Source organism: Neomonachus schauinslandi, chromosome 2, assembly GCF_002201575.2.
Source record: "Neomonachus schauinslandi chromosome 2, ASM220157v2, whole genome shotgun sequence".
NCBI lineage: Eukaryota > Metazoa > Chordata > Mammalia > Carnivora > Phocidae > Neomonachus > Neomonachus schauinslandi.
Genome location: NC_058404.1, coordinates 12,647,168 through 12,673,482, shown reverse-complemented (window position 1 = coordinate 12,673,482; position 26,315 = coordinate 12,647,168).

Below are 26,315 nucleotides of genomic sequence, written 5' to 3'. Positions count from 1 at the left end.
AGTCTGCTTTTTCCTCTGCCCCTCACCCTGCTCTCATCCTCACTCTCTCTCTCAAATAAATAAAAATCTTAAAAAAAAAAATTCCCAAAGTATATCATATTTTGCTAAGTAATACAGGATGTTTATAGTTTGCCTGTATTTTTTATCTGTATTATTCTATATGTCCGTGAATATCACGGGGATATAGCAGTGCATTTTTCCCTTTAATCTTGGGAAAGTTCAAAACTGTGCCCTATAAAACTGGTCAGAGGAGCAGGGCCTGTTATCATCCAGTCCCCAGTGACCTGTTCCTCATGTTTGGAAATATAAGACTCTAAATGTGGCAATGATATCTCCCATGTATGTTATGCTTCCTGTTTATAAGCTGCTTCTGCATATATTATTATACTGGATCTTCAAACAACTTTGGGATTCTTTTTTTTTTTAATGTATTTTTTTAAGATTTTATTTATTTATTTGAGAGAGAGAATGAGAGAGAGAGAGCACATGAGAGGGGGGAGGGTCAGAGGGAGAAGCAGACTTCCCGCCGAGCCGGGAGCCCAATGCGGGACTCGATCCCGGGACTCCGGGATCACGACCTGAGCCGAAGGCAGTCGCTTAACCGACTGAGCCACCCAGGCGCCCGACTTTGGGATTCTTATCCTCAGTTGGCAAAGGAGAGTTTAAGTCATGTGGCCACACATGTTAAATTAGTGGTAGACTTGGGACCGAGATGCACATCACCTGTGCGGTCTTCCTGCTGCTCTGTGTCACCTCCGTACCATTGTTCACGGTGGCTCTGTGCATGTTTTCCCTAGAAGGTACTTACGTGGGAGCTATGCTGTATCATGCAGACACCAGTTTTCCTCCTATAACCCATTTAAAAATAGCCTCGGGGCGCCTGGGTGGCTCAGCCCTTAAGCATCTGCCTTTGGCTCAGGTCATGATCCCAGGGTCCTGGGATCGAGCCCCGCATCGGGCTCCCTGCTCCGTGGGAAGCCTGCTTCTCCCTCTCCCACTCCCCCTGCTTGTGTTCCTGCTCTCGCTATCTCTCTCTGTCAAATAAATAAATAAAATCTTTAAAAAAAATAGCCTCAAACCCCAATATCTCCCAATATCAGAACACAGATTAAATTGTCCAAAGATACATAACATTGTCTTTTTTAAGACTCTGAAATATTAAGAATCTTTTTCTAACTACACAAATGCCTATCTCTAAAATTATTAATGAAACAAATACCTTATTAAGGCAAGAACAGTGAGATTACTCTCAACATGGTTCCAGGCAAGTGAACTTTAACTGCAACAAAGATTCAATGGCTTAAACAAGCACATTCTTATGTTGTGAATGACCCAGATGTACCAATCAAATATTTGTTCCTGTGTTTTTTAGATACATTAATTTAGGGCATGAGAACTCCAGAGCACTGTGGTCTAATGTGGCCGTCAGTACCCACATGTAGCTATTGAGCACTCTGAACCCAGAGGTGCTATGAATGCAAAACACACACCAAATTTTGAGACTTTGTACAAAAGAAGAATGTAAAATATCTCATTAGTAATTTTTATATATTGAAATAATACCTTAGAGGTATTGAATTAAGTAATTATGTATTACTAAACTTAATTTCACTTGTTTCTTTTTACTTGTTAAACAGTGGCTACTATGGAAACAGCCCAAGTGTCCATGGACTGATGAACGGATAAAGAAGGTGTGGTATAGAGATACAATGGAGTATTACTCAGCTATCAAAAAAAGAATGAAATCTTGTTATTTGCAATGATGTGGATGGAGCTAGGGAGTATTATGCTACGTGAAATGAGTCAGTCAGAGAAAGATAAATACGATAGGATTACACTCATATGTGGAATTTAAAAAACAAAACAAAATAAACGAGCAAAGGGGAAAAAAAAGAGAAAGAGAGAGAGGCAAACCAAGACAGACTCTTAACTATAGAGAACACACTGAGGGTTCCCAGAGGGGAGGTAGGTGGGGGGCTGGGTGAAAGAGGTGATGGGGATTAAGGAGTACACTTGTCATGATGAGCCGATGTTGTAGGGAATTGTTGAATCACTGTATCGTACACCCGAAACTGATAGTACACTTTATGTTAACTAATTTGAATTTAAATAAAAAATTTAAAAATGCAATAAAAATAAAAAGTGGCTGCTAGAAAACTGAAAACTACACATGTGGTTTACAGTATATTTCTACAGGACTATGTTGCTCTGGCAGATATCAAAGACATGATTTTTGTCCTTGCTAGAGGATGAGGTTTCCATATGTGAAGCAGCTAGAGATGGGAGGGTATATCTGTTTAAGTAACAAGTGATTGGTAGGAAAAAAAAAAAAAAAATAGAGTCTCTGAATAAGCTCACAGGAAGGGAAAATCAGTGTGGCCTACAATACTTGGGGAAGTCTGATGTTAAGGATTGTAAGTAAGCCTTTGGATGAGCTTGATAAGTAAAAGGAAGGAGGCAGGGCCACTGTCAAAGCCTACCTAAGGAAAGAAAAAGAATAAAAGACGGAAGGACAATGAAAAGCTGACTTTTGTATGAGCAAAGAAAGGATAATTACTAATAAGAACTTAGGTATTTTTCTCTTACATACTCTATTAATAAATGTTGGCAAGTTAAATATGCAACATTTTAAGAAACGATTCGACCTTTTATTCCTTAAAAGAAACGGTGTTTATTAGCCATAACTGGAGTTCTCTTTGCCTGTTTCTCTTCTGATTTCAATTTACCCCTTTATTTCTCCAAAATCACCCAATCTGAAACAGCTTTGCATATCATTACGGGCTTTCAGTGTTACATGGCTCATTGCTCCCTGCATTTGTCAAAACTTCTGCAAGTAGAGAAATAAACCTAAGGACAGAAAAATTAACACTTGTAAATTAATCACCAATTCCAGCTTGGGTTATGAAATCAATAAGAAAAATAAGTCATTTTTTAAACTGAAATTAAAAAAGACATACCCAGAAGAGATGTAACTGATAATCTGGCTTGTTTCAATGACAACATGTGCTGAAACCGTATGTTAAAGAGAACACCAAAACGTAATCCATAGCAAATGTTTTTCTTGTTTTTTTTGTTTTGTTTTGTTTTTTTTTTCAATTTGGAATCAAGATGGTAGAGTGAAAGCTATGTTTTATGCTACTCTGAGAGAGCTGTCTCATTTATATGAAAGACCAAAATAACGAAGTTGTTTCTGGGTTATTGGCCTCTTAATCTTGTATATTAATTCAGGTAATGCACCACTACCACTATCTTCTATTTAATTATTTTTATTTATGTACCATTAAGCTCCATTTTCATTACTTTGGGAGTATAAAAAGAGGACAAACCCGGGGTATTTGGACAGTGCCATCACCTCATTTACAATTCTCAGAAGACCCTTTTCTTGGTGGAGAATACAAACGACAGTCCTTGACATTCTTTAAAAGCGGTTTTTACTTCTTTAATTAGGAGTTTCAGGCAGGACCTTTTGCTTGAACCCTTAACATTTTCAGACACTTCTGCCTCCCTTCCTAGCTGCTTCTCCCTAAGTTTGTGCTGAATATATTCTTGATTTGCACGAAAGCTGCTTTCAGGCTTTTCATATTCTGCTATAATCCCTAGGTAATTACAAAGCCTCTCTCTGCAACAATAGGCAAACCCAAGAGGAATTCGGGAGCTATGCCTCAAATGTAAAATTGTACTTGGACATCTCAGCAGAACTTGCCTCCCAGGGGCCCCCAACTTAGAAAACAGTCCTGTTAGAAATGCCAAAACACAGGAGCTCAAAGGTTATGATGACAATAACTTTGTGTCAGTGGAAAACACTGGTTAAATAAAGTAGGGCACACCAACTTTCAAGGAAATATTTCTTTTAACAGTGGTTAAATCCTAACTTTAATAGGTTCAATACTAGGATAGCAAATTCTGAACTACTTCATCCACCACATTCAACAATCTCTCACCCTTACACGTTTCAAGCCATGGGGAATTTGTACTTTTCTTCCTTCTCTTTGCTTTCCTGTAATTATTTGTATACTTTATCTCTTCCTCTTTCCCTCCAGTCACTGACATGAAAACCGTATCAGAAATTCTTTAACGCCGCAAACTGAAGAACATCAGAATAGTATTTGTGTTAATTACGCCATGTTTGGTTATTTGCAATTTATCTTGTTACCGCGCGTCAATAATTAGTATAATTGTTGATTTAGGTTAGAGTTTTATAACGTCTGTTTTTCATATTTTTTTTGCCATAAATCACAACAAAATACATAGTTACAGTACTTCATTACATTAAGACTTGGGGAATTTTTTTAAGGCTTCGATCACCAAAATACTTTAAATGCCCCTGCATGGTTTTGTTCAAATGGCAAATGCATGATACATTTCCTACAGGTATCTTGGAAATCAATTATTGAGATGTAATATGTAGGGTGTGAAAAATGTATGGCTTTTGCTCTCTTACACTAAGGTAAATTTAAATTGGTTCAGTAATGTAATAAAGGGATTGCCCAAATCCAGACAGTAGAAAGCTAAGAAATGCTATTTCATGCTTTTTGCATATGCATTTTTTTAAATCTTCCCAATCAGGCTGTGAATTTTTGAGGAACTGATTACTGCTCTTTTCTGACCCATCCTGTCTCACATCCAGGCCCCGAGCCTCACATATGATAGCAGCTACCCACTTCATGCTCTCTAATAACACTAGTAATTTCACCTCAATGTCATTTCTAGGTCAACTGGAAAAACATACAAAAAAATGACAAAATCATACTTTTTATAGGATAGCAGATAGATAGGAATAAATATAACTGAGGGGCTTCTAGAATGTTTAGCTTCCACTTATAGGTAGGATGAATGAAACGGGGGTTTTCAGACAGATAATGCACTGAGACATCATTGAACTTCATCTTACAGTCTCAATAATCTTTGACAGGTAAACAGCATGTCCACGATCCTAAAAAGAATATTGAATTACATGAACACTTACAGGTTTGGGGAACTGGGTCTCATTTGATCCTTTGGATCCCCAGAATTTCCAGGGTACCATGGAAGATTTTTCAAGGAATCATAAAATGAACTGCAGAATGGATGCTATTCAGTCCTAGGCTGAAGGATCTCTAGAGCACATCCAGATTGTAGACTCTAAGATTAAAGAAGATCTAAGGGGCAGCTTCTATATGAAGGGGGAGCAAGTAAAGGACAAGTGACATCCTATAGCTAGCTATACCCACGTTTACCAGATGTGAAGAAAATGACATAGGGATAAATCTCAAGTAAGCGTAGAGCCAAGGAAAGAGTTCAATGTCATGATTAAGCTTGGAGTAATATAATGTAAATAGCAAAGAAAAATCACTCAGTATACGCATTTATATACTCAACCCAACAGGCTTTTCAATAAACCATTCGAGAGGGGGAAAATGTACAAAAATATGTTTCCGTTGGCAAATGCTTGTTAAATCTCCTAAAGCAAGTTTTTGCTTTACCCCCTGCTTCCAAAGTACTCAGCTCAATCCTATAAATTGGTTGAGGTGCGGAAAAAAATCACCTCCTTAGGTCTTTGTAAACATTTCACTTTTATTTTTAGGGGGGGGAAAAAAGGTTATTTTTCAAAAACTGCAGGTGTGAGGAAACTAATTTTGGAAGTCTCCTGTGCACTGTTTTACACTTTCCCCCATCAGAGAGCCCTTGGACTAAAACAAATTGGAGGGAAAACACAAACCTTGTAGCTTCAGATACTCAAAAGCTTATTATTGCTGAAAATGAGTAAAATATTACAGCCACCAGTCCTATTACGATAGAGGACAGATCTACCTTGTGCTCAAATGCGAAAGTAACCCCATTATAGCTTCCCGAAGCAAGCAAACCTGGGCTCTAGCCTTCTACGTGGGCTCCCACTTAAACCAGACTTTTAAATAGGGTCTCAATTTTTAATTAAAGTTACTAGATAAAACAATCAGAATTGTTGTGAGAAAAAAATCTTAATACGGAGAAGTTAATTTTATTCAATATTTCCATTCATATGTAAAGATCACTGTCCCTCCCCAAATCCTATTACATTTTAGACCCTGAACACTATCCCTACACTTAGCTCTCCCAAAACAGAGACGGAGATATACTCGCAGTTTACCAGAAGTATATAATGAATACTAATGCAAAATTTTATGAAGAATTCATGTACAAACAATATTTTTTTCAGTTGTTTAAAAGATGAAAACCAATTGGAATCTATTATGCAAATATGGCTCTGGGTATTTCGGGCAGCTAGGCTCCCAGTTGAAATACAACCTTAGGATCCTTTTTCTTACTCCTATAGAGAAGTCATCTTCGACTCCACAAGGAGATTTTCCATGTTTCAGAAAGAAATGTCTCCCTTTGGTACATTTCTTACACATAAAAACACACCCACACATACTTTGCCTGCCAAATAAGCATAGAGAGGAGGATACAAAGAGATCAATCATTTGCTCCTCAAGCTTACCCATCCTGGTGGTAGGTACTAGGAGGAAAATAAATAAAAATAGTAAGGAATCACACTCAAGATTAGACCTTAAAAAAAAAAAAAATCAAAGTCAGTGGAATCTGAACTTTGCTTTTTTTTTTTTTTGTATTTATGAGGATCTTCCATTCACCTTCTTTCTTGAGCTCCTATTGAATTTTGTTATGAAGACTCCTCTAAACATACTCCAATAACAAAGTAACAGTGAGTCTTTTAGTACCTTTATAAAGCTTATTTTCCAATAATTTAGTTTTTTAGAGTTTTCTTTTTTTTAATATTAGAGTATCTTTTTTTTTTTAAGATTTTATTTATTTGATAGAGAGAGACACAGCGAGAGAGGGAACACAAGCAGGGGGAGTGGAAGAGGGAGAAGCAGGCTTCCCGCTGAGCGGGGAGCCTGATGCGGGGCTCAATCCCAGGACCCTGGGATTATGACCTGAGCCGAAAGCAGACGCTTAACGACTGAGCCACCCAGGTGCCCAGATCCAAAGATTTCTATTACCTTATGAGGTTACAATTGCACAGCTCTAGAACTACCGCTGGTTTCTTACCTTTAATGACTTTGTCAATGATGTAGACGAGGTTTGGTGCTAAGTGCGTTTGTAGATGATATTAATTTACTAAAATCTGCAAGAAATGGGTCTTACTGCGATAAAATCAAGGTGTTAACAGAGGTGCACTCCTTCTGGAAACTCTGATAATCTGTTTCCATGCCTTTTCCAACTTCTAGTGGCTGCTTATGTTCCTTGATGTGTGGCCCCCTTCCAGCATCAAAGCCAGCAACTGCTGTTTGAGCCTTTCTCATATCCTATCACTCTGACTGAGACACTCCTGCCTCCCTCTTTCACTTACAAGGATCCTGGTGATTGCAATGGGCCCAGATAGATAATCCAGGATCATCTCCCCATCTCAAGATCCTTAATTGAATCATATCTACAAAGTCCCTTTTGCCAGAGAAGGTTCTGGGGATTAGGAGGCAGACATCTTTGGGGTAGGGGCATTATTCTGCCTGTCACAGTGTCAGAGGAAATTAATGTGACCTGAGAAAATTTCTCATGCGATGATGTTGGTGGAGTCTCAGCAAACGAGTGGGAGATTTCCAAAGAGGTAGTGAATGTGGTGGAGATGGGGAAAAGATGGAGTCCAGGCAGAGAGGTCCTCATACAAAACATAGACAAAAGTCTTTCATCCACTGCTTTCTTGTTAAATATACAATCTGCCATAGAAGCAAACTGTTCTGGTATTCTTATCACTGTGTTCACTACCAGATTTGCTACTCTCCTGGAGATCTTCACAGATTAATATCATATGTCTGTTACCAGCTAAATACTAAGGTTAAACTAGCTAGCCTATTCAGAAGATTCATTCTTTCCTCTCTCTTTAAAAACAAATACAGTATGTTCTCTTGTTCAGAGTTCCAACATCTTTTCACCATTCATGAGGACTGAATACCATAATTACAAACACTGCTGTAATCCAGTCAGCCTCCTCCTTAAATCAACAAGGCTTTCCATCATCTGGTCCCACTGATTTGCATACACTATTTACAAAGTAACTACCTCCTTCAGTGGCCCACTTTGAGTTCTAAACCTTCCATCAGGCCAAATGGATTGGAGGCCATCTATATTTGCTTTTCATCCAAAGAGTCAACATTCTCCAGGCTGGGACGGGAGTATGTGAAAGAGAATCGAAAACAGAAAGAGCAGGGAGAATGGGGAGTAAGATTTGGTAAACCCATGGTCTTCCTTTCCAATCATTAACAACAAACTCAACAAACCACTGCCTCTTGTTACACAGCCGAGGCATGGGGACCTTCTGGCCAACCCCACGCACCGGCAGCCTGCATGCATGCCAAGGACTGTGGGGCTGGGGAGTACGGTCAAAGCTGTCTCCACTACATAACCCCAAACCACTAATCATGCTCCAGTCCAAAACCGATCTGAGGTGTCTAGATGGTTCCAGGTTAGATCAGGTTGGCTGCAATTTTTTGCAAGTGTTCAGCACGATGTCTGAATCTGAGAGTTACACAGAGGTGTCTTATCATTTAGGGATCTCAGGTCAAGCTAGATAATTGCAGTGTTTCCCAATGAGAGTTGATATTTTGCAACAGACATAAACCTGTCTATTCTTATATATCCCTCAGGTGTGAGCAAGACACAAATTTAACTAAACCTCAAAGGTAAGGGAACTCACCTCAAGGGAGGTGCAGTGACAATGAGGCTGGGGTGGGGTCTAAATCCTTCCTATTAAACATTACTTTTCACAGATTGTGATTTTGTGTTTTTATGGCATAAAAAAATCTACTTGATACATATTATTTAAGAATCTCTTCATGTTGCCTATTCTAATAACATATTTCTGTTTCTTTTGTGCTTTGTCCCCCTAAATACGTCCCTCCACTCTTGAGCTATTTTTTTTTTGATCTTTCCTCAGTGACCTAGCCTAATTTCCAAGGATAGTTGCACTCCCACTTGCTTGTCAGATTTCTTATTGCCCTGATTTTTGCAAAGTTTGTATTTTTCTATTGTTTCAGTTTTTTCTATGCACTAAGGATTTGGGCTATAGAAGTTTCCCCTAGGAAGCACAACAATTCCGTTAGGATTTGTTTAGCAAATCACCTAGAAAAGATAGCAAAATATATCATTTGAATGTTTACATCTCACCAAACATGGCAGTGTCCATGAATGGTTGAGGAAGCCTACATATTTAAGCAACAAGAAGTATTTAAATAGTTTCTGTCACATACTACATACTGTAATGAGAGCCAGGGATATAAGTATGAGATGAGACCTAAGGGCTTTAGGTGTGCGTGAGATATGGTTCTTGCCACAAAGAAAGGGAAAAAAAAAGTCCAGAAAGGACACAGATATGCAAATAGTTATAATGCAATGTGATAAGTGCTTTTACGAATGTATGAACTAACTCCTTTGGGAACACAGATAAAGGAGCAATTAATTCAGCCTAAAGGAGTTCAGGAAAGCTTCAGATAAGAGGTCACATTTCAACCGGGCCTTGAAAGAAGAGTAGGACTTCACCAGGGATTTAGGGATATTGAAAGAAATAGAAGGGGAAGAGGAAAAGTATGTAACAAGTAGAAGGATCAGCATAAACAGGGGTTCATAAAAGTTCATGGCTCAGTCCCTGGCACACATTCAGCTCCGATAAATATTTTTGAATGAATGACTTATGAATGAATAAATGCTTGAAGAATTGGCTACAATCCTACTACTCTCTTGAGCTTCAGAGTATGGTCATTTAGAGGTAAAAAGAGAGTGTAATTGTGGCTGATTGCATAATACCCATGGGGAATATTAGCTGGAGTACCTCTGCCACAGTGGGCATGATTGGGCCTGGAAATAAATGGAGGCCCTCCAACAAAACCTTGCTTTTTTTTTTTTTTTTTCCTTTTTTGACAAGTAATGAGTGGAGGCAATGCGAAGGAATTGCAAGCTTAGCATTCCTTAGCTTAGCACCGTGGCCCCTTTCTGGACTAACAGGCAGCTCAAGTGCAATAATTTAAGAACTGGATTTATAGCCAAATGGTAAATAACTCACTAAAGAGGAAGGAGTGGGCGGAGCATGCCAGGTAGTCAGAAAAGCAAGTAAAAAGGTCTCTGAGAGGGAGCTTGCCAAATGGCAACAATGGGTGGACGGAGAGAATAGAAAACAGCCATAGAGGGCCTAAAAAAAAAAAAAAAAAAAAAAGACTCTGCATGAGCTTGGAGCACAAGTTGAAAATACAGGCCTAAGAGGGATGGGAAAATGTTAAGTGGTTTAGTAGGAGTTTGGTATGAGAACGTTTGAGTTTAAAAATAAAAATCACTCCACCTCAGGAAAGCCAGTGGATTTGGAAATAGGTGTGAGGGTTATTTTGGTGGATCCTCAGACAGGCATCCAAGGCCCTTGTTCGAGAGGTGCTGGTAGCTGGGGGTAGGTGAAGGCAGTGGAGTGGCAGAGAAATGGACAGATTTGAGGGAGATTTAGAAGGTAAAATAGAAACTGTAAGCCACTTATTACAAATTTAAGTATTACTAAACATTTGTAGAAATATGTAAATCCTCACAATTAGGGTATTCATTGACTCCTGCCTTTTTCAACAAACATCTACTAATTATGAGTCAGGCAAATGGGGCCAAGACACTGAAGACACAGCTAAAGCCACATAAATAAGATCCTTGATCCAATGGAATTTACAGTCTGGTGGGCAGACAGACAATAAACAAAATGACTCTATGAACAATAATTTCAAAAGGGTGTGTGTTAAAAGAGATTAGCAAGATGATGAGAACTGGTAGGAAATGTAACTCAAAGATGAGAGTAGATTTGGTCTCTTCCCTGAGAACAAGAAACAACCATCCAGGAAGAGACCAAATCTACTCTCATCTTTGAGTTACATTTCCTACCAGTTCTTATCATCTTGCTAATCTCTCCCTTTTTTGAAGATTCAAAAGCTTTTTTCAAACACTTCTCTAGATTCCCAAGACTTAAAAATTCAGAAATCAAAAAGAAAAATATAAATTAAATGGTTCTCAATCCCACTGCATATATCCTGTCTAAAATCTATTTGTTTGAACAGATTCATGTTTAAAGCTGATTAAAGCTTCATTATCTATTTCCTTTAAAAACAAAAATTGAATAACAAACACCTCAGCATACATTTAGTTGCTGATTAATATAATGAGATGTTGTTCTCCAAAGTGTTATATTTTTAACCTATAGTTCCATCAATTTTTAGTAATTTGTTTTGAGTTATTCATTTGAGCCTTTGGAAAGTTATTCTTGGTGAAAATCTTGAAGACATGTTGCACGTTAGGAGTTAATAATAATTAGAATCATTATAAGTGTGAAATCTGCAAAAGGTAGATGCATCAGTAACTTCCTACACATCTACATCTATATAGATATGTCTTTATATATGGATATGACATTTTTGTTTAGTAAATGCCATATACTATCTTAAAATACAATCAAATTGCTCAGGCTACTTCTATTATGGTGTCTATGATGTTCATTCTAATTTTCCATGTTCTTGTAGAGAAAGAATTGGAAATCTTGAGGGAAAAAGAAAACATACAAATGCTATTACAGTACACATTTTTGAGCAGCAGGAAGTCAGTAGTAAGTGTCAGAGATTGATCAGGATTGTGTTCTATATATAAACAATTGTCATCCAGTGTGTCCCTGTATGAGGTCATCCGTGCACCCAAGCAGTAATTTGAGCAATTTAGAATTTCAGGCAGCCTAGAGAGGGAATAAATTATTGAAAAGTTTAACTTCAAGTATAAAATGTATCTTTATGGCAGATTTCTCAAAGAAACATATTCTGTCCTTTCATATTAAATTCGATTTGTCTGTTGAATCAAATTTATTTTTAAAAAATTTATTTATATACACACATAAAAATATGTTGGTGTATCGGGACGCCTGGGTGGCTCAGTTGGTTAAGCAACTGCCTTCGGCTCAGGTCATGATCCTGGAGTCCCGGGATTGAGTCCCACATCGGGCTCCCTGCTCGGTAGGGAGTCTGCTTCTCCCTATGACCCTCCCCCCGTCATGCTCTCTCTCTCTCAAATAAATAAATAAAAATATTTAATAAAAAATATATATATGTTGGTGTATCATTAGTTGCGCAGAAGGAGGAAGTGACCCAAAAGAGGAGAATATCTACATCTGTCTACCTATCTATCTACCTATCATCTATCTATCTATCTATCTATATGTGGCATTTTCTACCTACATCAATCCATATAATAAATTTTTAAAAAAAGGAAGAGCTTTATTACCGAAGAGTTTTACCCAAACTTTCCTTTTATTTTCCTCATTGTTGAAAATGAAACCAAAACCAATAAATAAAGATACAGGTACTGAATAAAAATATGAGTACTAAATTCTTATTTCTAGACTGTTACTCTAAATTGTGCTGACTCTGTTATAAAAAAAAAAAAAAAAGTTAAGAATTCATTCCAGAATCCACAGTCTTGACAGATTACATTTTTATTAGCTTGGAATCTACTTTAATCAAATGGAGCGTTCTTCGTGTTAGAGAATTCACTCTATGGCAGAGCTTGCTGGTCTTCTTCATACACATTTTTTTTTTTCTTTTCCTTTTATATTAAGGCTGCAAAAATTTAGACTACATAACCATATTTCAAACCTCCCCTGATAATGTGGACATGTGATGAAGTTGTGGTTACTGGGATACAAGTAGAAGTGATGTGTACCACTCAGAGGATGCACTCCTAAAAAAAACAGGTTTGTCCTGAACGGGCTTATTCCCACTAGCTGGGATATAGATGTCTTATCTGCAGCTGCGGCAGCCATCTTGAACCCAGAGTCAAAAATGCTGTGTTCCTGTTGGCCCTTCAATATAACATGAGAGACCGATGAACTCTTAATCTTGTTTAAATAGCTCTGTTTTGGGAACTAGGTAGTCTACAACATAGTACATACCTCTGTATCATCATCCATCTATTTCTGGTGTATCCTAACTTCAAAAATCTTACTATTTTATACTTTATGGAATGATCAATTTGAATATAAATTATTTTTGAAGCATTTGTTAAATTTGTTATATTTTTTTTAGAGACTCATGGATCTCAAATGTAAATGAATGCTCTCTTGTTTTAAAATCGAAATGTACTCTTGCTAGATAAAGTTTTGGGTGAATTTGGAAATGCTAGAAGTACACATATAGTTGCACTACGTGAATGAGATTTTATTTCTGAAGAGGGTGTTTTTGACATTCCATTTGCCAGTGTATCATAGGACAGTTATGAAACCACAAGTCATCTCGAAGGGTCATTACCACTCCACACCTGCAAGTTGGAACTAATCAGGGGAGGAACAGAATTGAGCAAGAAGAGATGCGGCCATGATCCAAAGTAAATATAAACAACTTGTATTTGAAAAATGCTACAATACCATCATGGTTTTTAGAAATAATATTGCCAACTAGATAACAAAAACTCACTCCCCTTATTTGCTTTTAAGATTGAGAACTCTGTGAGGGTATGGACCACATCTATTTTATTTACCTCTGCATTCCCAGTGCTTAACACAGGGTCTAGGTCAAAGGGATTTAGTATGTTTGTTGAACAATCAATTAACGTCACTTTTCCAAAGCAAAATTTCATGTTGGAATTCATCCTGTCTTTGTTCTGCAAATTGGCATCAAAATAGAATAGTAGAGTACAGAAGCATACCCAAACATTCTGAGGCTGAAGATGTGATGCCTAAGCTAATTTGCAAGAATGATAGGAGGGAAGATGTAAATAATTCTGCAGACAAAAGAGCATATGAAGAATCACCTGTACCAACAAGGATCATATTAGCTGACCCGAGAAAGATACTGAATCTGCATAATTAAGTAAAAAGATAATCTAATGACCCCCCCCCAATCGCACTCTTAGGTAAATACCCACCCAAACGGGAAACAGGTACTCAAGTACACACACATGTTGTGTTTATAGCAGCATTATTCACAATAGACAAAAGGTGGAAACAACCCAAATACCCCATGGATGGATAAATAAATTGTGGTATAAACATATGGTATAGTCCATGCAAATACAGTGGAAGATTATTTAGCCATAGAATGGAATAAATTACTGATACATGCTACAATATGGATGAACCTGGAAAAAGTTGTACTAAGTGAAATAGCTAGACAGAAAAGGTATGATTCCACTTACTTGGAAGATTCAGAATAGAAAAATCCATAGGAAAACAATGCAGATTAATGATTGCTAGGGGCTTCAGGGAATAGAGAGAACCACCTAATAGGTAAGGGGCTTTACTTTGGAGTGGTAGAAATGTTTTGGCACTAGAAAAGCATCGTGGTTGCACAATATTGTGACTGCAGTAAATGCCACTCAGTTGTTCATTTTAAACTGGTTAAATGTTATGTGAATTTCATCACAACAAATTATGTTCAGAAAAGATAACCTATGCCTTAGAGTTTCATCAATCACTTTTGAAGAATTTTTCCATCAGCATTTCAGCAATTCTACCATTATTCCTGGATGTTATAATGTTTCCTGAATGTGTTTAAGTTACAATAATTCATTCCAAAGTCTAGATTTTCTCAATTAGAATATTAGGTTTCTTAAAATGCAGAATTGGGAAACAAATCATTTCAGGTACTACTGAGGAGAGGTGGCTGAATAAGGTAGAGCTAATAAACACTGACAGTCCCTCTCATGGAGATCATATTGGGTGGACAGTGTGGCCAGCACGCAGAACAGGGCCTGAGAAGGGCCTGCTGTAGGTGAGGCCCTGCCCCATGTGTGAGCAGAGCCCTGTTCCCTCCTGCATAATGCAGGTGACAGTGTCCTCTAACCCCAGACTCACAGGAAGGCTTCCTCTTGATGTTATTCACATAAAGGAATTGGAAGATCCTGCTCACTTTCAAAGAAAGAGGCAGCCTCATGAATTTTCATCACATGCACAGATGCAGATACGGGTCAAGGGGAGTTTCGCTGAGTGTTGGGGGCAGTCTCAACACCTCCTCCTCCCTGAGGGGCAAAGTCGGAAAAGGGGGCACTTGTAAGTTTTACATTTTCAGTAAAGCTGTCAAAATGAATTAAGCATAGTGGGAAAAGGGAAGCAATGTCTTGGAGCTGAAACTTAAAAATAAACAATTCTGTGTGTCATTAATACAATTACACAATTACAAATAGTTTTACCAAATAATAATGTGCATGGGAAAAGGTAAGCTGGTTATTAAAGAAATTGTCTATGTAATTTATCTCTGAATCACTTGCAAATGAGAAGAGTGATTTCTGGGTGGGGAGCTCTGATTACCAACGCTGCTGTGTATACTGATCACATTATCCAGATGATTGCTTTATGAGAGTATTGACTGCAGAGTCCACAGTGCAAATATAATGATACTGGTAACAGCAATAATAATAATAGGCTATATTGCTTAATGCCCGCTATGTCAAATGCCTTAACTTCATAAGATGCAATTAAATGAACATCCTTTTCTTGTATGACCCAGTGGTTAAGGGCACAGACTCTAGAACCAGTTAGTTTGTGTTCTGATCCCAGCTCCAACCTGACGCGATCTCTATGCCTCAACTTCCTCACCTGTAAAATGGGAATAACAATTATACTTACACCTCACAGGGTCCTTGTGAAGATGAAATGAGTTAATGTATGCCAAGCACTTACAAGGGCGTCTGGTATAGCAAGCACCATAGAAGGGATAGCTGTTGCTATTGTCCTCATTCCTTAATAGAAGCCCTGTCAATGAATTTGCTGAACTTTACTCAGTGTAACATAAGTAAATCCAATTAGATGTGGGAAGTTTTGAGACACTGGGAGTTTCGGCAGCAATCCTCTGTACAAGTCGTAGCACTGAACTCGCTGCTTTTGGTGCCCCTTGTATGACCCAGTTCTTCTCATGCCTCGCTGCCACAGTGCACACGGCAGCTCCCAAGAAGAGTGATGGTGATGAAGTAGTCATTTTAGATTAAAAGGACACTGACCAAAACAACTCCCAGAAAAGCAGATCTCCCCCGCAGTTTTGATGAGGTATATATTTTTTTCAGTTGCGGATATCATTCCCACAAATTTTCATTTTGGCGTTTGGCACATGCAGGCTATTTGAAAGCAATACCGCGCATGTGCTAGCTGTTTCCATGACCTTCTTTGGGGACTGCTTCACACAAATTAGGTGAGAACTTATCTTTGTAAAAGAATGTCTGTCACTGACAATTACGGTGATGCCCAGCCAATGCCCAGAGTGCAAATACAGAACGTCAACATGTATTTCTCAAGTTTTATGTTTCAAGGAGGAAACATTGGGCTTGAATGGAAAAAAACAGCTCGGTCTTCCAACTGCCACATTTGTGCCCCCATTAAAAATGGCGGAGCCTGGACTCCAATAGTTAGCATAAGTCACATCTAAATAAAGAGGTGAACAAGCCGCGATACAGCGCTATAAAATGGGTCACCACTTCAATGAAAGAGGGCCTTGTTCTTAATGTAGTTGGATCCCAAATCAAATTATGTAGTATTAGAGACTTTTTTTTTTTTTAGCAGCCTTTTTTGTTGCTTTGGAAAGGCTTGCTTTTGTGCTGAGCTGTTCAAGTGAATTTCTTTGTTAAGAAGATAACCAGGACATTCAGGCTCACATACTAGCTTTCTGCAAACTTTTCTACGGAATATTTTAACATACACAAGCAACCTTGAAATGTGTGCTTAGGGTTTTGAGCTGAATATGAAAGCCAAAACTCAAAGTGATGTTTAGTTTATTGTTATTCACAGTGACACTTTTTATGTGTTTCCTGAAAACTTGATATGGACCTTGGCCTTTAGAATTTAAGGTTAATATTTTTTAAATCATAGCCCTGGTAAATATTTTAAATAAAGCCATCAGCATCCCATTATATTCGACATTTCCCTTGTAATTTCTTACACAAATTTTAAAGCTATAATGTGCCATATGCAATGTACCAAATAAATGCTTACTTAGTGTAAAACTAAAATGATATGTACAAAAACATTTTGAAAGGAATTATGAAGTTTTAAAATATTGCTTTTAATGTTCATTAATGCAGTCCTGTCAAACTCTGGCTAAATCAATGGATTAGAAGAGCATTTAGAATGAAATCATGCTCATTAAAATTCAGAGTGGTATAAAATTTCAATACTGTTCTGCCTTGTTTTCCCTTTCTAGTCCTGGTGAATGTGATAATCAGCTATGCTGAGCTAAGAGAAAAGGGGCAGTTCACGCTCTTTCTCCTCAACCAGCCCCCAGTTCTCGGCCAGTATTTCCAGTATTATGATCATGCCGGGAGCCTGTTTCACTGCAGGTACAAGATAAAGCAATTTCCTCAGCTACCATCAAAGGCTGTCTGCAGGGTGTGGGATAACAGCAGAAGCCTCATCCTAAGATCATTTTGCCAATTCTACTCCCACTCATGCAGTAAAAACCCAGCTAGTAGCAGCTAATAGCAGCTAATAGTTATGGAGCACTTACTACATGCTAAGTGCTTGGCTTGTATTATTTCATCCAATCTTCGCACAATGAGCAATTCCACGCCACTTCTGCCGTGAAATGAGGCTATATTACAGCTATCAGCAGCTGATATTTATTGAGTACTTACTATGTGCTAAGTGCACCGTTTGCATTATCTCATTTAATCTTTACACCAACCCATGGTCTTATAATCATCGATTATCTTAGTTCATGGTGACTGGGAGACCGAAGTCACTTGCATTCTTTTCTTGACCTCATGCAAATCTGGTTCATACCGAGCTGCAACTTGAAAATGAGATGGATAAGGGGATGAAGAAGAAGTAAAGGGAGGGAAGGAGTGAAGAAAGAAGGAAGAAAAACTGATTTATTGACTTGCCTACCCAATGAGAGGACAGAGGCTTCATTTCTTTTAATTCCCACTGTAACCTTTAAGGTAGGTATGTTCACTTCTCCCATGTTAAACATGAGAAAACTGAGTGTCGGGAATGTTAACTAAGTCTGGGAAGTCAGTAGGGACTGCAAGTGAGCCATCCAACATTGGAACCCCGCATTCAAATCCCCAAGTTCACATGGCTGGCCGATTCATGTTGCCACTGCCCAACACCTGTGGGGCCAAGCAGAGCCATACGCCCTGCTGGAAGACAACAGGCATGGCTCATTTCACAAGACCCTATGCTAGGGAGGAGTAACAGGGAGAAGATGAACCTTTTAATGGAGAACGCCTATTGGGCCACAGCATTGGTGGGAGAGGGTAGCTACGCACCAAACTGCAACTCATCACACAAGAACTGACCCATTGGTTTTGCACAATTTTGGTAATCAGCTCGATTTCCCAAGGCAAAGAGAGATGAATAATACCATGCATGACAAAATGGCCTCTCCTTTTCCTCTGCCTCCGTTGGTGTTGTGTTTATTTTCATATTGTTACTTTCTGTACCCATCTTAATTGAGATGCCTGCATTTTTTTTTTTTTTAAGGAAAATGGGAAGTAGTCAGGGAAAATCGTAGAATGTAAATATATCACACTGTCCTGGGCTATTTAGTTTAACTGCTTTCCCCAGACTTTGAGCATCTTGAGGGCAAGGACTTAGTTTATTTTTGGATGAATCCCCAGGACTCCTCACAGGGCCTGGTTGGACCCCTACAAATATTTGTCAGATTATCTAATTGATACTTTTCAGCTTTAACACCACTGCAGTATATAAAAAGACAAAGAGAGAATAGCTATTAGAGTAAGAGATGAGATACTCTGGAAAAAAAAAATACTATTTCTTCATACACTTTCCTTCATGCCTTGGGTTGAACTTTTGCAATACCTTTCTCCCCACCTGTCTGATGCTGTCTCCTGTTCTTCAAACACTGACTGTAAGAAGGTGACCTTTGAGTTAGATCTGTCCTTGACACTTTGGCATTGGGCATTTCAGTGATGAGCATGGCTTATTGCAGCCTTTATTCCATGATTCAAAAGCCAAGTGGCTAGTCATTTAAAATTGGGCATCGAAATTTTTTTACACCCAAATCATAAAAAGATTGCCTAACTTTGAGCTAGCATGTAGTGCTGTCTACATAATCATCTCAGAAGATTTAAAGCACCGTAGGAAGCTGATAAATTGTTTTTAAAGCTAAGCATAGGCATCGTCTAATGCAGATTGCATCGATTCTGTTAAAACATCCACCATGAAACACGTAAAAAGGTGATTGCTAGAATTCTGCCCTTAAGCCCCGAGGAGCTGCCCTTAATAGTAAGTTAAAATCAGAAACTGTTAAAAGTAAGCAATATGTTTATGAAGGCTAAGGGATATTTGAAAGCAATATTTAAATATTTTTTAAATATGTCTGATGCAGAAGAAAAGATTTCACTTTCTCTTTAGAGTTACTGAGGCGCAAGATAAGACTAGGAAAGTTCACCCGGCCATGTATATTTCACTGCAAACATGTCATTTTAGACATCTTTCAAAATGTATCTGGAATATGGAAAGCAATCCTACTGAGCTATTGTTTGGCATAGCTCATTGACATATTTATGTTTGTAAAATCAATCAGATCAGAGCAGCTATGAGGATTGTTTTTGTTTTTGTTATTTGTTTTTTTTTTTTCTTTATTTGAATGAACAGAGTCTGGAAATTTTTTAGTAAAAACAAAAATAAAAGAAACATGTAATACATTTTGCCTATTTTTTTGTCCTTAAAATTAAGGGGGAAAAAAAAAACAGAGAAAAAAAGAAAAGCAAGAAATCTCGAGAATAATTTGGGGTCTCATGTTCAAAAATGATTGGAATAAAATAGCTAATCCTTTGCAATAAAAAGATATTGATACATATTCCAGAAGCTGGGGTCCAGGGCCAAGTTTTCACCCTACATACTATATGAACTTTCAGGAAGTCAAGAGCAGCTAGCAACTCAAGCATCTCTTCTAAAACAATGGCAACAAACAGCTCTCTGCTTCTCAGAATTGTTACAAGGATCAGATTTCATAAATAGTGTACATAAAAGCACTTTAAAAAAGGAATGTTTCATAGATAAATGTTATTTAGTAACAATGTAACAATTATTATTTAATTAGAACAAGCTATTGTCTTGGAAATTCAATATGGTATGAACTTGTTTTCTCCATTTATTACATTCTTATTCTCTACACTCTGAGGAGAAGAGACATACGTGTTTGAAATGACATTTTTAGAAAATTGCACTGGAATTAAATGTATCTTACGCTCTCGCTCCACCTGTAGCAGAACGGGGTGAATGTTAAGCTTAACAAAAGCAGGCTTTCTTTTAAAATTAGAATCTCAAAGGAATAGATTTTTACAATAGTTACAATTCTTAGCCAAGATATGAATTTAATAATATAGGGGACAAAAGAAAGGAAGAATAGTTGAATCATTATGCAGGAGAACTAGCAGAAGATTTTGTTGTAAAACAATGATAAAATGGAGAATTGGCCGCCTGGGTGGCTCAGTCGTTAAGCGTCTGCCTTCGGCTCAGGTCATGATCCCAGGGTCCTGGGATCGAGCCCCATATTGGGCTCCTTGCTCCACAGGAAGCCTGCTTCTCCCTCTCCCACTTGCCCTGCTTGTGTTCCGTCTCTCACTGTGTCTCTCTCTGTCAAATAAATAAAATCTTTAAAAAAAAATGGAGAATTGTCTGCAGGCAGTAAAGAGTGATATCAAACCATACCTTACAAAAGTTTTCCAAAGTTCTGTTTCTTTACTTTCTTAAACATCTTCTGGTATATCAATTCCAGCAATGTTTTGGCAGCCTAAAATTACACCATTCTGACCTTGACATTAGTATTCAACAGCACTGATGAAAGAATGACAGCTTCTCCATCCTAGTGGGTGATCTTGCAAGCTTTTACCTTCATGACTATGGAGTTTCTGTCAAATGTGCTTCCAGCTGAATGAGCACATTCTTTTGAATTATGAAGTGGCTGCAAACTGCTAATTGGGTCCGCACTGATGTCACTGATCAGGATTAAACAGCCTTGTTTGTCCTTAAGTCACAAATATACATACTTCTATTATGTATGTATATTTACTCCACTTAGCATCATCTCTAACTATGGCCATACAGAACTGTTTTACTTAATTAAAATCGTCGTTAAAGACCTTACGATGAACTAGAGGCAAATCATCAAGAGATGAATGTTATAGCTAAAAGCAACTGTAATGAGAGGTTAACTATCGTGATTATTTGGTATTATTTATGAAGTGAGAAGAGCATGCTTGGGAGGGCAGAAAATATCGAAGAAGTTTCCATCTTTGCCCAGAAGAATTGAACCATCAATGCAATGTTAACACAAAGCACACATCCAGCCACAAAAACCGTAAGAAATAATGTCTTGAACTACGGTGGCTCTTTCCTTTTGTGCATTACAAAGACTTTGCTACATTTAAAGACTCTTTAAATAGTAAGCTCCTAAAAGGCAGGGACAGAGCTAGAAGAGTTTTGTATTGTAGCCAGCACCATGTCCTTTGTACTATGGGTGCCTATTAATTACTGCCTGATGTTAATGTAACAGCCAGTGTGAGATTCTACAGAGCAGACATGAACTTCGACATCCGGTTCAGTGTTCTTTAACCACAGATTCATGCTGATACTTTAAATTGGTAGAATTTGAGAGGTCAGAATTAGTAAATTACTAAAATAAGGTATGAAGCTATTGAAAATGAAAGTATAATAAACTATCCTACCTTATTAATAAATTTGCCTGAGTTGCTCTATAAATTTAACATAGATACTGAGTAGTTCAAGAAATAATTTTGTCATAAAATATTTCATACAAAGAGAGCACAGAAATTGATATTGAAAAATCTCAGGTGAAAGCGCAATATCCTGGCTTTAAAAATACTATCATTTTGTCATATTTGCTTTTTAAAAAAAATAACAATAAAACAATACAGAAAAAAAAAATTACAGTTGCCTTTATGTTCTCTGGTCACTTGATCCCTGCCCCCAAAGGGTAACCTCTTTCCTGAATTTGTCGTCCTTCTTGTCCCTGTTTTGAGGCTTATATATATTTTTGTATTCTCCATAAACAACACATAGGGTTTTATAATTTATGCAAATTATGTTATAGTTGCATGTCCTGCAGCTTGTTTTCACTCAACATTAATTTTAAAATTGTTGATATTAATATATTTAACTCTGGTTTATTTTAGATTTTTTTATAGTATCCCGATTACTCATGACTCATTCATCCAGTTAATGAAGCATTTATTGAGCATCTACTACATCCCAGGCTGCAACTAAGGCAACGATGGCATAGCAGTGAACTGAATAGACAGGATAGCTGTTGACATGAAGCTGACTCCCTCAGGGTAAGGATTCCAATCAGTGGATCTTTTCTTTTAGGATCGCTTCAAGTTTTTATTCTTAGGAACTGTGCCACCATGAACAGCTGTAAACATTACTAACCCGTATATTTGTTTGAGAGGAGAAATAAAAGAGGTGGAATATTGGGGGTTTTTTTGTTTTTTGTTTTTTGTTTTAAGATTTTATTTATGTATTTGACAGAGAGAGACAGCGAGAGAGGGAACACAAGCAGGGGGAGGGGGAGAGGGAGAAGCAGGCTTCCCGCGGAGCAGGGAGCCCGATGCGGGGCTCGATCCCAGGACCCTGAGATCATGACCTGAGCCGAAGGCAGACACTTAATGACTGAGCCACCCAGGTGCCCCGGAATATTGGTTTAATAGGATGGACACACCTTCAATTTTACCACATAATCCAAATTGTTATAAACCCCAAATTGTTATGTCAACATCATACATCCAGCAGGGCTGCAAGCCACTCCCATTTCCTCCAACTTAATTTTTGCCTCCAAATGGATGTGCAACTGTACTTTTGCACTTGCATTTTCCTGACTACACATGAGGTTGAGCATCTTATAATCATGGGCCACCCTTCATTTCTCTCTCTTGGATTATCTGTGCATTGGGGTTATTTGTCTTTTTCTTATTGATTTTTAGGAGCCTCAATGTACTCAGAAAGTGAATGTGTTGTTGGACAGACAGGTTGTGTTTGTCCCAGTGTGTGGCTCACATTTTTCACTTTTTCAAAAAAAGCATATAAATATAATGATATTTACCAACAGTGCTTGTTATAGGTCTGTGTTATTTCTTCCCTTTTAAGGAAATTGCCACGTAGGCAATGCCATAAAGACATTCTGCTATGTTTTCTAAATGTTTTAAAATTTGATGTTTCAGGGACGCCTGGGTGGCTCAGTTGGTTAAGCAACTGCCTTCAGCTCAAGTCATGGTCCTAGAGTCCCAGGATCGAGTCCTGCATTTGGCTCCCTGCTCAGCAGGGAGTCTGCTTCTCCCTCTGACCCTCCCCCCTCTTGTGTTCTCTCTCTCTCTCAAATAAATAAAATCTTCAAAAAAAAAAAAAGAATGTAAATGTTTAAAAAATAAATAAAATTTGATGTTTCATGTGTATGTTTTCGATTCATCTAGAATAAACTTTTGTGTTTGAAGAAAGGGGCTAGCTTTATTTTACTTTTCCATATTTGTAGCTCTGGTAGTAACTATGGGTGCTCCCTCATATTCTAGTTGTCTCATTTCTGGGCTCATGGAAGGAGTTCTCTCCCCTGATCTCCTTTGAGCTGGGTATGCCCCTGTGACTTGTTTTGGTCAAGGGACAATCAGCAGAAGAATGTGTATGCACATTTAATGTAATGAAATTGGATCTGGCAAACGAGGAGGGAATTGGCCTTCAGCCGTGGCTCCTTGGGAGCATAACTGTAAAGTGGGTGAAGCTTCTTTGGATGTGCCCCCCTGCCTCTTCCATTGCCCTCAGCATCCTCTGCCTCCGTGTTTCCGGGCCCTCCCCAGAGTGAAGGTCTTTTACAGGCCTGCCTCAGACAGATGAGAGTCTATCCTCTGGATTTATTTCTTCCCCCACCACCCAACATCAAAGCAAACAAAACAAATCTATCCTAAGATCCATTCTCTAAAGAACACTAAAGTTTCCTGGTTATAACCATTGGGTAAGAAAATGACTAAGAAATTAACTGTTTTTTTTTTTTTTTTCTTTTTCCCCAACAGTGAGTTCATGTTGATAGGATATTTACATTATGATAGGGCATAACAGAATAAAGAAGTCTTCAAAAGTCCTGGGAAATAAATCTCCAGAGATTGGCATTTAAGCAGACTTGGTTTTTAAAACATTTCTGCCTTTTACTAGCTGTGTGATTCTGGACAAGTTGCTTAGTTATCCCAAACCTCAGTGCCCTCATTTATACAAGAAAATAATGATAATCATCTGACAGCATTGATATGGGAATTGAAAGCAATAATGTATATGCTGAAGCCTAGTACTATGCCTGGCACAAAATAAACACTGATATAAATGAGGCTATTATTACTGTTGTGATTATTACTCTTATTAATATTTGTAATAGTGACAATAGCATGATTCAATTTCAGTAGAAGATATATTTTAGGACAGAGTACTGTCTTGTTATCCCTGATATTAGAAGAGGCAGGCAGCGTCCTGCAGTGCCCATTGAGGAGAACTGCTTTTCAGCATTATTTTTTGAGGTTTCAAAGGTAATGCAGGGAGTTTAGGAATTAATTATTTATTAAAAGTAATCACTGTAAATTAGCCCGGCAAGAGTATTTTATTTGCAAAAATAAACATGGAAATATGCACACAAGTAATATGCTCACGGTATTTTCTACCTTCATCTTTATTGTTAACTAATTCAAAAAGAATCTGCTAGCCTTCTAGAAAAGTAACAGCACATCCTACCATTCTACTGTGGAATAAAAGTTTCCATTCATAGATCCATTCTCTCTTCCAACAGAGAAGCTTAAACCCCTTAGTTTTACATGGAGAGAGGTGGGACCTGAAAGTGTTAATGAAAATACTAGAAATGGGCGCCTGGGTGGCTCGGTCGTTGGGTGGCTGCCTTCGGCTCAGGTCATGATCTCAGGGTCCTGGGATCGAGTCCCGCATTGGGCTCCCTGCTCCACGGGAAGCCTGCTTCTCCCTCTCCCACTCCCACTGCTTGTGTTCCTGCTCTCGCTATCTCTGTCTCTCTCAAATAAATAAATAAAATCTTTAAAAAAAAAAGAAAAGAAAATACTAGAAATTTTAGACCCTGATTTTATAACATCTAAAAGGTATTTTCAATTTTTTAAGTTTTTAGAAATAATTCTTCCCATTTCAAAAAATGTCAAATAAATTTTCCTTCTGTGATTTCTTGTAGAATGAAAGGCATATATACAAACATCCCCCTCTTAATTTCATAGGTTCATGGCAGTCAGATTACTTTTAATGCTTCTAAATTGTTAAATAATAAGATGTATTTATTAGAAATTGAAATGAGGACAGCTGAAATAAAAGTCAATAAAAGATGAAAGAATTTCCTAGTGATTAGATTAAAAGACTAAGGGATTAAACTCACCCTAAGAACCAGTTAATGGTGTTGGTTGTTCAGGTCTCATTATTCCATGAATTATTAATTCATTTCCAAGTAAGAAAAGTATGAAACTTAATTAATTTTTACAAATGTATGATGATGCTATTATTAAGGGAAGTGTGGGTCAGTATTATTATCACTCTAATCATTCAATAGGAATACAGCTTTCCCTAAATCTAGTTAGTTTGGACACAATTTTTAAAATACCTTTCAGAGTACGTTTTTATATATTCGTCTGTGTTCAGTAAGAAATAAAAACATGAGTCCTGAAAATCATCAATATCTCCATATGAGAGCTAAGCAGAGTTAATTTCACCGACTAAGTTAGCCTGAACTTAACTTGTATTTTTGTGTTCATCTTTCGCCTATAAACGGGTCTCAGCTGACAAATATAATAAACCTACATATCTTATTTTATACTGCTATACTAATTTTAAGTATACAAATTGTGCTCTTGGGTATTACAATAGTTAGTTTTGGCAAAAATCTTTGAGGTAAGAAGATAGGGTATCCCCATCTTAGGAGTGAAAAACTGAGGTTCAATGAATCATCCTAAGATCTAGAGCTGATCAGTAGTATTAGGATGAAAACCCATTTTTCCTTATTTCTTGATCAATGCTTATGCCGCTGCTTCTTCAAGCAGCTTCATGTCAGAGCACAGATCACCGTGCAGCACTATGGCAACTGAATACAGAAGTCTATAAATGTGTGTGTGTGTGTGTATGGATGTATGTCCCCTTCACCTATGAGAACTGTGACATAAAGGAGTAAGGAGTATCATATTGAGGGGCACCTGGGTGGTACAGTCGGTTAAGAGACCGGCCCTTGGTTTGGCTCAACTCATGATCTCAGGGTCCTGAGTTCGAGTCCCCCACCCCCACCCTGATCCAGCCCCGCGTCAGCTCCACACTCAGTGTGGATTCTGCTTGAGAT